This window comes from Camelus dromedarius, chromosome 6, assembly GCF_036321535.1.
Source record: "Camelus dromedarius isolate mCamDro1 chromosome 6, mCamDro1.pat, whole genome shotgun sequence".
Lineage (NCBI taxonomy): Eukaryota > Metazoa > Chordata > Mammalia > Artiodactyla > Camelidae > Camelus > Camelus dromedarius.
This window is the reverse complement of record NC_087441.1, coordinates 54,558,423-54,573,268: the sequence shown is the minus strand read 5'-3', so window position 1 is coordinate 54,573,268 and position 14,846 is coordinate 54,558,423. Positions and strand designations below refer to the sequence as shown.

At 38.0% G+C, this 14,846-nt stretch overlaps 1 protein-coding gene across 1 annotated transcript in view; it reads left to right on the top strand.

The window, feature by feature from the left end:
- FUT9 (fucosyltransferase 9) overlaps positions 1 to 14,846 on the top strand; it is a 161,951-nt gene that overhangs the window by 68,915 nt on the left and 78,190 nt on the right. The window lies entirely within an intron of this gene.

The following is a 14,846-nucleotide window of genomic DNA, read 5'->3' as shown; positions in this document are numbered from 1 at the left end:
AGAAGTATAATATACATCTCAAATTTATTACGTATAAAATAGAAACTCTTATCACCCTTAAGCCTACACCCAGTGGCAAAGGCTAAAAGGCTTGCAGGCATCCTTGAGTTTCTCTTTCTCTTAGATCATCTGTTCATCCGTCAAACCTAGATTGCTCTACCTTTAAGTTACCTCGAATCTTACCACTTCCTACTGCACCCATCCTAACCCTTGGTCCAAGGTTCCGGGATCCCTCACCTGAAATATTGTGCCAGCTTCCTAATTTCTGTCTCAGCTTCTGCCCTTGCTTTCCTATGGAATATATTCAAAATAGAAGAAGGCTTATTTTAAAATGTTGATCAGATCATATCACTCTTCTGCTCATAAACTTCTGTGACTTCCTACTAATTAAGATCTGGAGTCCTTACAAAGCTTATAACAGTTTTCCTAATCTGCCCCACCCACTCCCTGAAATTCTCTAATCTCATCTGCAATCTTCACTTCTTTAATTCCACCCTCACTGCTCCTGTCTCATCCTAGGTCCTCCAGCAGCTCAGGCATGCTCTTCTCTCAGGGTCTTTGCACTTGCTATTCCTTCTACCTGGACTCTTCTTTTCTCAGGCACCTGTGTGGCTCTCTCCTTCACTCTTCCAATTATCTTCTCAAAGTCCACCTTCCCAAGGCCTTCTTTGACTACCTTACTGAAAACTGCCAACACCACTCCACCCCAGATGTCTTTCTCTTCATAATTTTTTTCCCTAGAATTTAAGACAATCTGGCACACTATAGCTTTCATGCATCTGTTTCTTTATTGTTCAACTTTCCCTCTAGTTTATAAACTCACTGAAGAGTTGCATTTTTATTTCATTTGTCTATTGCATATCCACAGCACTGAGCAGCATATATGCACAAAATGGGCACTTAAGAAATAGTTTCAGAATAAGTGACTCTCCTGCACATGATGGATGAAGAGAGAGTGACTCATAGAAATAAGTGATTTGCTCTGAGCATACAAAATTTGCTTGAGGCATCCAAGGTCAGACCACAGAATTCGAGGATGCAGGTCAGTATCTAGAGTGCACATGGTTAACCAATATGTAATTTACAGAGAATAGTATTTGAGTAGTCACGTCCATATTCCTTTTCCTCACTAGAAGGTGACTTCCTTGAGCACAGGAACCGGTTTAGACATCTTTATAGCTTTGGTACCCAACACAGTGTTGGGATCACAGAAGCAGTGTTGTGCTGGGGCAGCAACTCCAGCTCGAGAGAGTCCACGGCATGCCTCTCTTCCAACTCTGCTCTCAGTGACATATATTGGTAGCTTGGAATTGGCCTTAGTGGAAGTATTTATACCATGGAAATCACTAAACACTACAAGTCAAGACTTTTCCCCCAGAGAGCTGGTTGTTAAATATTTACCTGCGTACAACTATGTAAAAGATACTTTTAAAACATGCTGCATGAGTGAATGTATTGGTGAGTGAAACATATAGGGGAGAGGTTTTATGCCAAGACATCTTTTAGTACACTGGTGATACAGAGAACGGGAAAAGAAGGTGGACGCTGGTGATTGGTAACTTTCAATGAACATAATAAAACAAACACATTAAAAAATAAAATCCTTGTGATAGAACATAGTTCAATTTCCTACTCCATGAGGGAATTTTATACAAAAAATCCTGAAAAGAGGATATCCAGAAATTACCAAAAATAAAAACTTCCAAAGAGAGAGAATCAAAAGAAATCAGCTAAAGTTCTACTTCTTTCTAGGACAAAAAAAGTAGATTCATGTTTCTTTCCAAGTGTATTATCCCACATAATGTATTCTCAATCTGTACTTTATCACTGTATGTCTGTGAATGCATCTGACTCTTCCATTAGGTAAGTGCATGCTAAACATTTTTAAACCACCATTTCTTTTAAGAGAATCACCTCCATATAAAAATATAAAAATGTATAAAACTGAGCATACAATTTCCAGAGGAGCATAGTCCTTCAAAGCACCCTCCATAAGCCTCAGGTTAAAGACTAGGAATACAGTGCTAGAATGAGAGAACCCCAGGAGCTGACTGTCTAATTCATTTTCTATTTCCAGCAAGTGTCAGACACATTGACATTTAAAAAAAGGAAACAAAGGAAAAAAGTAAGACTTGTAAACTGAGTAAAGAGGCAGAATGAACAGTCAGTCACTTTAGATGCCTATTACTACCCCTTGGATCTTTTTTTTTTTTCAAAACAACTCCCATTTAGTTAGCTATTTACTTCTAAAGTGTGATTTTCAAAACCTATCATTTTCAGATCACCCTCCTCTAAGAATTCTCCACTTTTGACCATTTGTAACATCAAACTCCATGTTCTTGATTGGTAATTGAGAACATTAAGGTTTATTGTCCACCCTCTTTTTTTCCTGGAATATATTGTTCTTTCAGTTCAGGATTCCATGCACCTTCCAGGCAGTTTTGTTATCACCCATAATCCACAGTGTTCTTTCATTTAGCTAAAATGCTAGATCTTGTCCACCTGAAAGACTACTTAGCTAGGGCATTCCAATTTTCTATTTGCCCAGTGGAGTTTTAAACCTAACTCTCTATTTTTACTGTTTAATTCCATTATCAGTTTCAACCCACTGTTCCAGTCTGTGAAACTCTGCAGATTACGTAACATAATAGCTTGAACTCCCCATTTAGATTCATCCCCCAATTCATTAAATGTCTTAAATAATATCATGTCATTAAGTAGTTGATTAAAAATGATATAAAGAAAGGTCCAATAATATAAATCAGAGGCCTCCTGCAGTTTGACATTTAACCAGTATTGTCTGGTAGGAAGAGCGTATCAGCAAAAGATTCAACAACCTGCCTAGTAATCTCACCCATATACATTCATCTTAACCACAAGGGTATCTTAGGAGTTATTTCCGATGTGTTGCTGAAATCCAGGTGGTTCGGATGAGGCATCACATCATCTGTGAAACTTTTCCCTAAGATTCAAATGTACATACCTCCTTGATGTTCCCATGAAATTTTGTGCGAGTCCCCAACATAGTCCTTACCACAATATACCGAAGTTTCTTTTATATCTGGCTTCCTAAGTATTGTGAGGCCTATGGAGAATGAGCCCAGGCTTTCTTTACCTCTACATTCTCAGAGCCCTGTGCACAACCGTTATTCAATAAATATTTGTCAAACTGATGAGTAAATAATAGATTCTCATATGCCATCTTAAGATGTGGAGTCTTGTGTATATATAAATGTGCAGTTTTCTCTGGATTTATTCTAGGATATAAATCATTAAAAATAACTCACAACAATTCAGGGGATTTGACAAGCCAGTTCACCTCTTTGTGCCTCTTTTAAAATATTCTTACTATTTTAAATTCGCGCACATATGGAGCGTGTGACTTGGTTTTATTACAAAAAGATAATTTCCTCCTTTTAAGCTAAAATTGCCCATGCTGTTGTGGTTATTTCTCTTTTCATTCTTTGATATTGCACCTTTTGTATTTTTTTTAAATGTCAAAAACAGTAGCTCATTAACCCTCTTCAGAGAAGAGGTGCCAGTGTTTCCATTCATACACCTAAGACTTGGAGTCCCGCTTTCAAAATCATATGAAAATGATAAAATGCAATAAAATCTTAACATTCCTGAACATTTATGCCCTCTAGTATACACAATTTACATTGAACTTTCTGTTCTTTGCCCGATACTTATAAATTTATTCATGTATTTGGAGAATAAAATGCCATTATCCTATACCTACTTCTTATGGCCAAATACAGATCCATTTTTTTTTTCCCAAAGTCAATTCATTAAAGGAGATACTCACTGATGAAATATCCAGTGTTCCTGCACACAGGTGGAGTAATTAATATCTATTATAGACTGAAAAACTCAATGGAAGGAGCACAAAGTGACCTTGTACCTGATGTGCAATCTTTATTAACTGAATTCTAAGCTACCCCTTGAGATTTTTATGCAGTCTGCAACAGAAAGTTCATTGTAATGCCAGTAAATCCTCTTGCAGTTGTTAGCTCATTCTGTGAATGCCAGAGTTGGGTGAAAATTGATTTCATTTGTTTGTAATCCAGTATTAAAGGGGCAAAAGTGATCTTCTTTTCACCATCTTACCATTTACATTACATGGAAAATAATGTTTCCAAGGAAAATCAGGGGAAAATTTTAATAGCAATGAGTGCATTAGAGATTAGTGTGTTTTCCATTTTTTAACATCTTATCATATAATGTCTGCAAAGAAATTATTTTGAATTAGAAACTAATACATATTTATAAATATTTTTATTGAACAAAACCATGTTTAAGATGGCTTTATAGGGTCCAAGAATACATCATAAATAATTTAATCCATGCCCCCAAAAAGTCAGAATCTAACAGGGAAACAGAATATTGAGAACTTACCCATAATACAAGGTAGAGTGAGGGAAACACTTTGATATCGGTCAGAAACAATGCTGCTGTAGCACAGAGGAGTCAATGATGAAATTTGGTAAAGTGGCAAAGATTTGAGTTGAGCATTAGAGTATCAAGTAGTTTTACAAGTTTTAAGGAAGATCCTAGGCAAAAACAAAATTACAGGCAAAGGCTCTGGAAATATCTAAAGATATAAAATAATTGGGAGCTGGAGTGCAGCCCTGGGTGACTGGCATACAGTGAGGAGTGATACAGATGAGCCTAGAAATGAAGAAGGGGGCTACAATGTGAAGACCTTCCTTTCCAAATCAAGCTATTTGGATATTAGCCTCCAGGCAATGAAGAACTGCAGACAGTACCTAGAAGTTGTGTGTGTTTCCCCCAGGATACCAAATTTGAAAGGAAAACATCTTCACGTTACATCAAAGAAAGTAGCTTGAGCTTATATTCCCACATATCCAGCTGCACTGGAAAAAAGTGACATGCCACACAAGCCAATAGACATCCTGTGTTAAGATGGGAAAGCATTTTGAGGAACTGACAAAAAACCAGAGCGACTAGAACAAAAAGAAGGCGGCTAAGAGAGTTGTGAGAGGAATCTAGGTTCCCTCTTGTTCCCCTAAAGCCTTGGGCTGTTTCAAAATAAGTCAAAAGGAGACACATAACTTTCAGCCTGCTTTCAGCCCTCCAATAGCAGCTAAGGCTGTGAACGAAGAATGGCCTAAACCTTTGAATGGGGGGTAGGGGAGGAGCCCAGTGAGCATTTCAGAAATATTATCATGCAACAGCATGATTTAGGAAGATTTTAAGTTCAGTCAGGGCAGATGTATGTTTTTTGATGCTTCCTTTCTTTCTCTCTGCCCTCAATTTCCGTCTCCCAGGTAAACTGAATTCTTATTGCTGCCTTCTTGTTATTCAAGGACTCATCCCTACAGTGTTACCCAACTACCCTCCTTGCCCAAATCCAAATGAAATCTATGAGGAATATGTTCATTTCCTAGGGCTGCCATAACAAATTACCATGAACTACGGGTGGCTTGAAAGAAGAGAAATTAATTATCTCATAATTCTGGGAGTTTGAAGTCCAAAATCTAAGCAGTGGCAGGACCAGGTTCCCTCCAACGGCTCCAGGAAGAATTTTTCCCTGCCTCTTCCAGCTCCTGATGGTTTCCAGAAATCCTGATGTTCCTTGGTTTGTGGCCGCTTAAACTCCAGTCTCTGTGTCTGGCTTCCTATGGCCTTCTTTCTTGTGTGTCCCTGTGTCTCCAATTTTTTTTCTCCTTATACGAACACCAATCACTGGATTTAGGGTTCATCCTAATCCAAGGTGAACCTCATCTTAATTTCGTTATGTCTGCAAAGACTATTTCCAAATAAAATACCATTCACAGTTACTGGGAGTTAAGACTTCAACAAATCTTTTCGAGAACATAATTCAATCTACCTGGGGCTAGGGGGTAGAGGGTGGGGTGAGGGGGCTAATCTCAACTAGGTGGCTAAACCACCTGATTAAATCAATTTATATCAAAGTCAGAATTACTCTAGGGTTCATTTGAATTTTTAACAAGGACTTTGTAACACAGATGTATCAATACTGAATAGACAGGTAGGGATCAGAGCATTCCTGGAACCTGCTTTCTGTCCAGAGCTTCCAGCTCCTCAGCTTCAGCAAACCCAGGACCCAGTGTTCCCCTCCCTACCCACTCCTTGGAGTGGATCAGCTACAAAAATGAAGAGGAGATACTCATGAAGAACACTTAGGTTGTGTATCTTATTTCTTTACCTTTAGTAATGTTTCCACTTTTACGATAAATATTTAAATGTTTTCCTTGGATCAAATTATATGAATAATGGCTTTGTGCTTCATTTTCATTTTCCCATAATAATGTGCATTTAGATATGCTTGTTTCCCATGCACGGTCCCTATATAAGGAACATATATGAAAACATGAAGGACATTCATGCAAAAATTTGGGCTACAGAAAATGACACAAATATAAACGGTTTTGATAGGCCTGGATTTCTTTTCTTCCAAAATACTTCCTAAGTGTGAGTAAGAAGACTGAATAGGAGCAAAGTAAAAGCGTCTTTACAAAGTTTAAATCAGGTAATCTGGACTCGTCTGTGCTTGCTTGAGAAAGTCAATTTTCATTCATAATCATGGCACACTCACCTCTGAATGGGGTAAGGAAGAAGATGTTGGTACCTTTATTGAGGCCATTAAAATCCTGGAGTTCAAGTTTTAAAATGATTCAAAAGGTGATGAATGTATTTTAAAACAAAATACGTTTCCTTGTATACAATGAGTCAGAATACAGCTTTCTGATAAAAGTGCCCTATGTTCTGAACAATATAATGAATTTTATTTTTTAATAACTTGGTTTATTCATAAATTATATGCTATCAATACACAGCTCAAACCATTGTATTTAGCTAAAATTGGAATACATGCTTTTTCTTTACCAGAACATTATTTATTTGAGAATGAGAATTTGATAAGAAATTTTGATTTTTAAAAATCATTCCTCAATCTGAACTTTAGAAAAGAAGAAATACATTATTCTAAGTTAAGTTATCATGGTATAAAATATCCATTTACATTTTTGTTAGGATTAGCTTTTCTTCTTTGTTGATTATTTAAAAGAACATCATGCTAAATTTTATTATTTTGATTATTGATTTCCCAAGAGAATTTAGTCTGAATTTAAAAGCTACAGATTAAGTTTTGTAATTAAAATTTATGGTAAAACATTTATTTTTCATGCAATTAGTTTACACTTAAGGAAAAACTTTAATGGTTATTTAACTAATCTTGAGTTTCTATAGTCCCTTTTATCGTCTTAACTGTTTTGAACACTCTGGAACTGACCTAGCAGTGATTTTTCACAGCATGGACCCTAAACATCTGTCACAAGTTCCACTGGAGGGTAGAGGGTTTGTTATATATGGAAATTCTGGACCCTACCTCCTACCCACTTATCGGCATCTCTGGAAATGTAGTTCATGAGCCTACTTTTAATAAGTCATCTCGATGATTCATATGCTTATTAGTGTTTGAGAATCCAGTATTAAAAGGACAGATTAGTAGATCTTAACCTTTTCAACCACTTTTCACACTAGTGATCTCTAAGCTCTACAGTACACTGGGAGAACCTGTTCAGTGACTGTCAACTTCTTCCAGAGAAAGTCATCCAAGGGGCAGAAGAAGATAGAAAGCCTAGCCACCTCCCAATGCCCCCAGAGTTCTGGGAGCCTGGTCAAAGGTAGCAGGCAGAACTTTTAGAGCCCAAGAGAGTCACTGACTCCACTTCCCTTTCCTCCCTCTTGCCCTCCCAACTGTCCTCCTTCAGAGATCAAAACACCATGTGATCAAGCAAGAAGTATACTGGCTTCAGGCGAGCAGCCACTGGAGCTCAGCCCAGTGCTCATCCTGTCCATCAAAGCCCCTGGGCTACTGTCTGACCTGTCTCTCCCAAGTCCATCAATCACAAGTCTGGGCTTATCATTCATTGTATTTATTACCCCAAAGCTAGAGAAATGAGATGAAGTGCTTAAACTTCATTGGTTCAGTTTAAAGACAGGAAATATCAAACCATTTTAGACTTATATCTCAATGGAATTTTTAAAAAATAAGTTACTGTGGTCTAAACCAGAAGGCCACAACCTATGGTCAAGAGCCAAATCTGGCCTGCTGCTGGCTTTTGCAAATACGGGCTTAAAGGAATACGGCCATAGCCATGTGTTTATGTATTACTTGTCTGCTTTCATACTACAGCAGCAGTGTTGAGGAGTTGTGACAGGAACTGTAAAATAGATGAGTACCTATAGAACATCCTTGACATTACCTCTTGGCCTGCAATGCCTAAAAATATTTACCATCTGATTCTTTACTGTACAGTTTGCTAGTCCCTGGTCTAAATCAAAATATTCATGACTTATTTTCTCTGGTTTCTGAAGGCAAAATATTCATGAATTGAATTCCATATAAAATTCCACATAGAAATAGAAAACCTGGATGGACTAGTATTAGTAAAGAGATAGAAACAGTAATAAAAAATCTCCCAATGAAGAAAAGCCCAGGACCAGATGGCTTCACTAGTGAATTTTACCAAACATTTAAAGACTAATAAACAGCAATCCTTCTCAAGCTCTTCCTCAAAAATCGAAGAGAAGGAAACACTCCCAAAGCCACTTCAAGAGGCCAGCATTATCCTAATACCAAAATCAGAAAAGGACACTACCAGGAAAGAAAAGTACAGACCAAAAACCCTGATGAATATGGATGCAAAAATTCTCAGTAAGATACTAGCAAACCAGATTCAGCAGCACATTTAAAGGATCATTCACAGTGATCAAGTGAGATTTATCCTTGGGATGTAAGAGTGGTTTGACATCCACAAATTAATCAGTGTGATACACCACATTAACAGAATGAAAGAAAAAAATAATATTATAATCTCAATAGACACAGAAAAAGCATTTAACAAAATTCAACATCCTACATGAAAAAAACCCTCTTAATAAATTAGACATAGAAGGAACATATCTCAACATAATAAAAGCCATATATGACTAGCTCACAGCTGATAACATATTCAATGGTGAAATACTGAAAGATATTCCTCTAAGATTGGGAACAAGACAAAAGTACCACTCTCACCACTTCTATTAGTCACGGTACTGGAAGTCCTAGCTAGAGCAATCAGACAAGAAAAAGATATAAAAGGTATCAGAATTGAAAAGGAAGAAGGAAAAGTGTCTCTATTTGCAGATAACATGATTTTATATACAGAAAATCCTAATGGCCACGCCAAAGAACTGTTAGATTTAAGCAACTCATTCATTAAAGTTGAAAGATAAAAAATTAACATACAGAAATCAGTAGCATTTCTATACACTAACAACAAGTTTTCTGAAAAAGAATTAAGGATATTCATTCCGTTTACAACAGCATCAAAAACAATAAAATACTTAGAAACAAATTTAACTGAGGAAATGAAAGATCTACTTTGAAAAGTACAAGATATTAATGAAAGAAATCAAAGAAGACACAAATAAATGGAAATATATCTTGTATTCACAGATTGGAAGAATTATATTGTTAAAATGACCATACTACCAAAAGCTATTTACAGATTCAGTGCAATCCCTATCAAGATTTCAAATGGCACTTCTTACAGAAGTAGAAAAAACACACCAAAAGCAAAGAAATTCTAAGAAAGAAGAATAAAACAGCAATTCTACATCCAAAGGAAATGAAAATGCCAACTGGAAAAGATATCTGCACCTGCATATTCATAGCAGAATCATATACAATAGCCAAGATGTGGAAACAACATAAGTGTCTACTGATGGATGAATAGATAAAGAACTTGTAATGTCTATGTGTGTATGTATATATATATATATATATATAAATAATGGAATATTATTGATCCATTAAAAAATTAAGAAATCTTGCCATTTTCAATAACATGGATGGACCTTGAAGGTATTACGCTACGTGACATATGCCAAAGACGGACAAATACTGTATGATCTCACTTATATGTGGAATCTAAAAAAAACAAAACAAAAAAAAACCCCAAAAAACCAAACTCAGAAAAAGAGATCAGATTTATGGTTACCAGAGATGGAGGGGAGGGGGAGGGAGAATTGGAGGAACTTAGTCGTAAGGTGCAAACTTCCAGTTATAAGATAGATAACACTAGGGATGTAATGTACAACATGATGATTATGGTTAACACTGCTGTATGATATATAGGAAAGTTGTTAAGAAAGTGTATCCTAAAAGTACTTACCACAATGGGATTTTTTTTCTTTTTTCTTTTCTTTTTATTTTATCTACAAGAGATGACAGCTGTTAGTTAAACCTATTGTGGTAATCATTTCACAATATATATAAATCAAACCATCATGATGTATGCCTTAAACTCATGCATTAATGTATGTCAATTATTTCTCAATAAAACTGCCGGAAAAAAAGATTCCTCATATACATGTTAAAACATACTATATTCTTTTCTCACTAACTTAGCATAAGATAATCATAAATATGTGGGAATAACTGCTCTTATTCCCAATAACCAGCATAGCACCTGTCATAGTAGGAACTCAATAAATATTTTGTTAAATAAATAAATCTTTAAAAAGTGTGTACATTCTGCTTTATATTTATGATATATCTGTATTTTGGAATTTAAAAATTTCCCCAAATCTTTGAATAAAACAAATGCTCTAGGAAGAATGCACAATGAGCTTTCCAGGGCTGCTTCAGGCCCCAGGTGGGAGAAGCCCAGTAGTTTGCCCTGAAGGGTTCTGCAGGTTTTAAGAGAACAAAACAACTCTCTATCCCTCAAAACTTGCACATTGAAAGGTATTTCTATGGATAAAATATATGTATAACTAAGGACATATCAATTTCAAATCATGTCGTATCATATCTTCTAGTATAACAATTACTAACCTGCATTCCAAGCATAAGTGTATTTTAAGTCCTCACGACCTTGGTGTTTGTTAGTGGTCTAGAGTGCTCCTCACTCCGTCTCCTGCAGCAACTCAGTGAGTAGGAGAGCCTGCATGTGTCAGGGCCAAGAGTTTCTCTTCATCACCCCGAGTCTGTTCTCTGAAGTTCACAAGGGTCTGTATCATATTCCTGCAAGGAAGAAGGATCAGGACAAGTCATCCAAGCCAGCTACTTAAGAGGGAAGGGAAGAAGAGGAAAGTTCAGCCTGTGAATGTACTCAGACAATGAAAATAACCAAGGAGCTATGTAGCAGCAAGTGCACGTCAGACTCTGCTCCCACAGCCCATGTTTCCTTCCAGCCTCGGCCAAGATGCGGATTCAGGGAGATGACCTTTAAACCATCTGGCCCAGAATTCGCCCCACAGAAAATGGTCCAAAAGCATTCATTATTCCCCTTCCTCTCCCCTTTCTTCCATACTTGGCCTTGTACTTTTAGTTTCAGGATTCTTATTTCCATTTGTATCTAATATAAAGAGCAAACCAACGTATTATACTGTGAGAAAAATAATTATTCCTTTTCCATGATTATGCAAAAGGAATCCGTCACAGCTAAAGCATCCATGTTGATTGCATGAGAGAGACCTGTGTGGCCAAGTGTGGAGTTCTGACATCAGTCCACTTGAGTTCCAGTACCGTTGCACCATTTGCCAGCTTCGTGACTTTGGGCAAATTGCTTGACCTCTCTGTGCTTCATATTCCTTTCCTCTAAAACTGGAATAATAGCTCGTAGGCTTGTTGATGAGAACAGGCATATAAAACCCTTAAAACTGTGCCTGTATATAGTTTTTTTTATTATTTTATTTTATTTTATTTTAATTACTATTCTTAGCGTGAAGGAGGTTCAAGCTCTCAGCCTGACCAAGGGGCCCTCCGGTGTCCGACCCCTGCTCACCGCGGCTGTCTCCTGCCTTCATCACACTGCCTATCTCCCTGCTGCACTAAAGCCAGGTTCTTTTTCAGTCCCAGACATGAACTGCATTATCCCTGTCCTCCTTATCGTTACTCATGCTGCGCTGCCTCGTCGTCTTGCGACGTTCACTTTGCACAGCCTGTTTTCTATTAAGCTTCAGCCAAGTGAGGCCAAGTGCCGTTACGTTTGTGCCCCTAGCCAGACGTTTTGTGCCAAGTTCTTCATTCCTCTTTCTTCCCTTCCTCCTCTTGACTATGAACCCTTCAAGGGCAGGAGAGTATTGTAGTCACCCTTCTAGCCACAGCACCTAGCAGCTGTTAGATAGAACACATTTAGAAATAAATTTATGTGGAATTTAAAAAGGTGTAAGGACCCAGTCTGGTAATTCTGGAGCCGTAAGATTCTGTTTAAAGGGCAGCCACGGGGATTGGCTCGATGACCAGCAGCAGATTTCATTTATACTATAAACTGCATAAAGTAATTGTCTCTGTTCAAAATTCAATGTCCTTTAATCACATCTGGTGAATTGAATTAAGGAACTTACTCTTATTAGTGGAATTCAGTTTCAAGCATAGCTGACATGGTTCTAACCACATCACTCAGAGACCTTTAAAGTTTTTTCTTTATAAGAAAAGTAATGCTTCATTTGACTATTTTCCTGTTCTCTCACTTATAAAAATTGTATTGTGTTTTTCCTAATCGTTTAAACTATCTTTAATCAGTTGATTCAAGTAATTTAAAAATATTATATAAAACAAATGTCTCCATATTTCTTTCCCTTTGGTGAATTTTACCCTGACTGAAGTACCCTACGTGAAATATCTGTGTAATTCTTACTTTTCTAATTCAACCTTTGCTAAAGAAAAAAAGAAAACTGCTCTATCATGATGGCTCAAAAATGCCTTTGAGTTTGTGAAATGGTGAAATTAATGAATAGGATTTTATCTTTTATTCAAACATATCCGAAATCCAAACACTTCTCTTCATTGTCACTGCCCTCAAATTTACAGTCACCGCCGTATCTCAACTCAGTGACTGCAGTACCCTTTGGAATCTATTGCTTCTGGACTTGCCTTCTACTACTCACAGGACATTTGACAGGATATTTTAACATTTTAATCAGATCGTGTTGGTCCCCTGGTCAAAACCTCCTGTCTCCATTGTATCATGAATAAAATCTGAACCCTTTACAGTGGCCCATGTGGTCCAACATCACCTGGCCGTTGCCTGCTTATCCACCCCGCCTCCTGCCATCTTCCGCCACCCCACCCCCACCACTGGGGCCTGGGTCACTACACAACAGGCCCACAGTTGTTCCCCTACCTCCTCGAGTGTGCTGTGCTTGCTCCTGTCCTGGCCCTTTGCACCTTGTGTCCCCTCTCTTTGTGATGCTCGGTCCTGAAGATAAGGCTGATTTCCTATCTTCAGTTCAAACATGATCTCCCTGAGGCCCACCTTTCCTGACTGCCTCTGTTCAGGGTGACTCTCCAGTCCTGTTGCTGTGGCCACTCTCTGCTGATACCTCCCAATTCTTGCTCAGCTCTGTCTCTGCCTGGTGGCCCGGCTAATTCCGTTGGCCCGGGATCCTGGCGTTCAGGCCCATCAGAGTCCCTGCCGCTACACACATTGCTGCTTCCCTCTTCTGACACCTGCTTGAAGCTGAAAACCTCACAGACCTCTGTGGCTGAGTCGCTTTGCTCCCCCGAGGCCCACTTTTTCTCCATTCATTATCCATGCCACCCAATAACCTAGGGAGACCTGGGATTGGGAACCGGGCCTCTTCCTGCCCTGGGACCCTCATGATGCTACCAGGTCACCATCGAGTGCTGGCACGGGATGCACAACACAGCAAGCTCGTCCCCAAATCATAAGCAAAACCCCTGAGAACTCCCTCCCCGTAGCTGGGAATTCCCAACCTAACTAGAAGTTTCTAAAGCTAAGTGCCCCAGAGGTTTGGCCTGGAACAGCTGGGGGGAGATCACAAGGGCTGCGCAGCCACGTTCCCTCCCACTGTGCTCTTCTTTCTATCCCCTCGCCTGGCATTTCTCACAAGAAGAGACAAAGAAGGCCCCTAAAGCTCTTTCTACATGATTTGAAACTCCTTCATAGAAAAATCTCATGGAAACCTAGTCATTTATGCTTGCTGACAAGCATCCAGATGAAAAGTAAAAAAATAAATAAATAAGTAAAACAGTGAATCATCTCCATGTTTCACCTCAATGTTTCATCCTCACTAAGCCCCTGGATCCTGGCAAAGCATCCAAATTATAGACTAATCCACCAAGCCTGGCCTTTATGTGTAAGAGGGAACTAAAGGAATTTAGAAATGCTTCTCAAGACTGCCTGTCTTTAAGCCATACATCAAAATAATGCTTTAAATAACAGAAACTGGGTGTCTATTTCCACCTCTACCCGACGTCAGGCAGATGCTTTGACTGATTTAGGAAGAAAAATAAGTATGTAGGAATGCAAAAGGGAAAAATGTATTTGTTTTATTTTTGCTTTTGTTTTTTTTTGTGTGTGTGTGCTACAGACACAACTTATGTAAGTGGAAAACATGAAAAAGAAAGACCATGGAAAGTATTTAATAACAAGATATCTTATTCATGTCCTTAGAGTTTTAATTATACCATTTATTCTTTAAAAAATATTTCTCTTACTGTACAGGCGGACCTCATTTTATTCACTTCGTTTTATTGCACTTTGCAGATACTGAATTTTTTACAAACTGAAGGTTTGTAGAAACCCTGCCTCAAGCAAGATTGTCAGCGCCATGTTTCCAACAGTATTGGCTCATTTCATTGTCTGTGTCACATTTTGGTTATTCTCCCAATATTTCAAGCTTTTTCATTATTATATTAGTTAGAATGATCTGTGATCAGTGATCTCTGATGATACCATTGCAAAAAGAGTGACTCACTGAAGGCTCAGATAATTGTTAACATTTTTTAGCTATAAAGTATTTTTAAATTAAGGTATGTACATTGTTTTTAAGATATA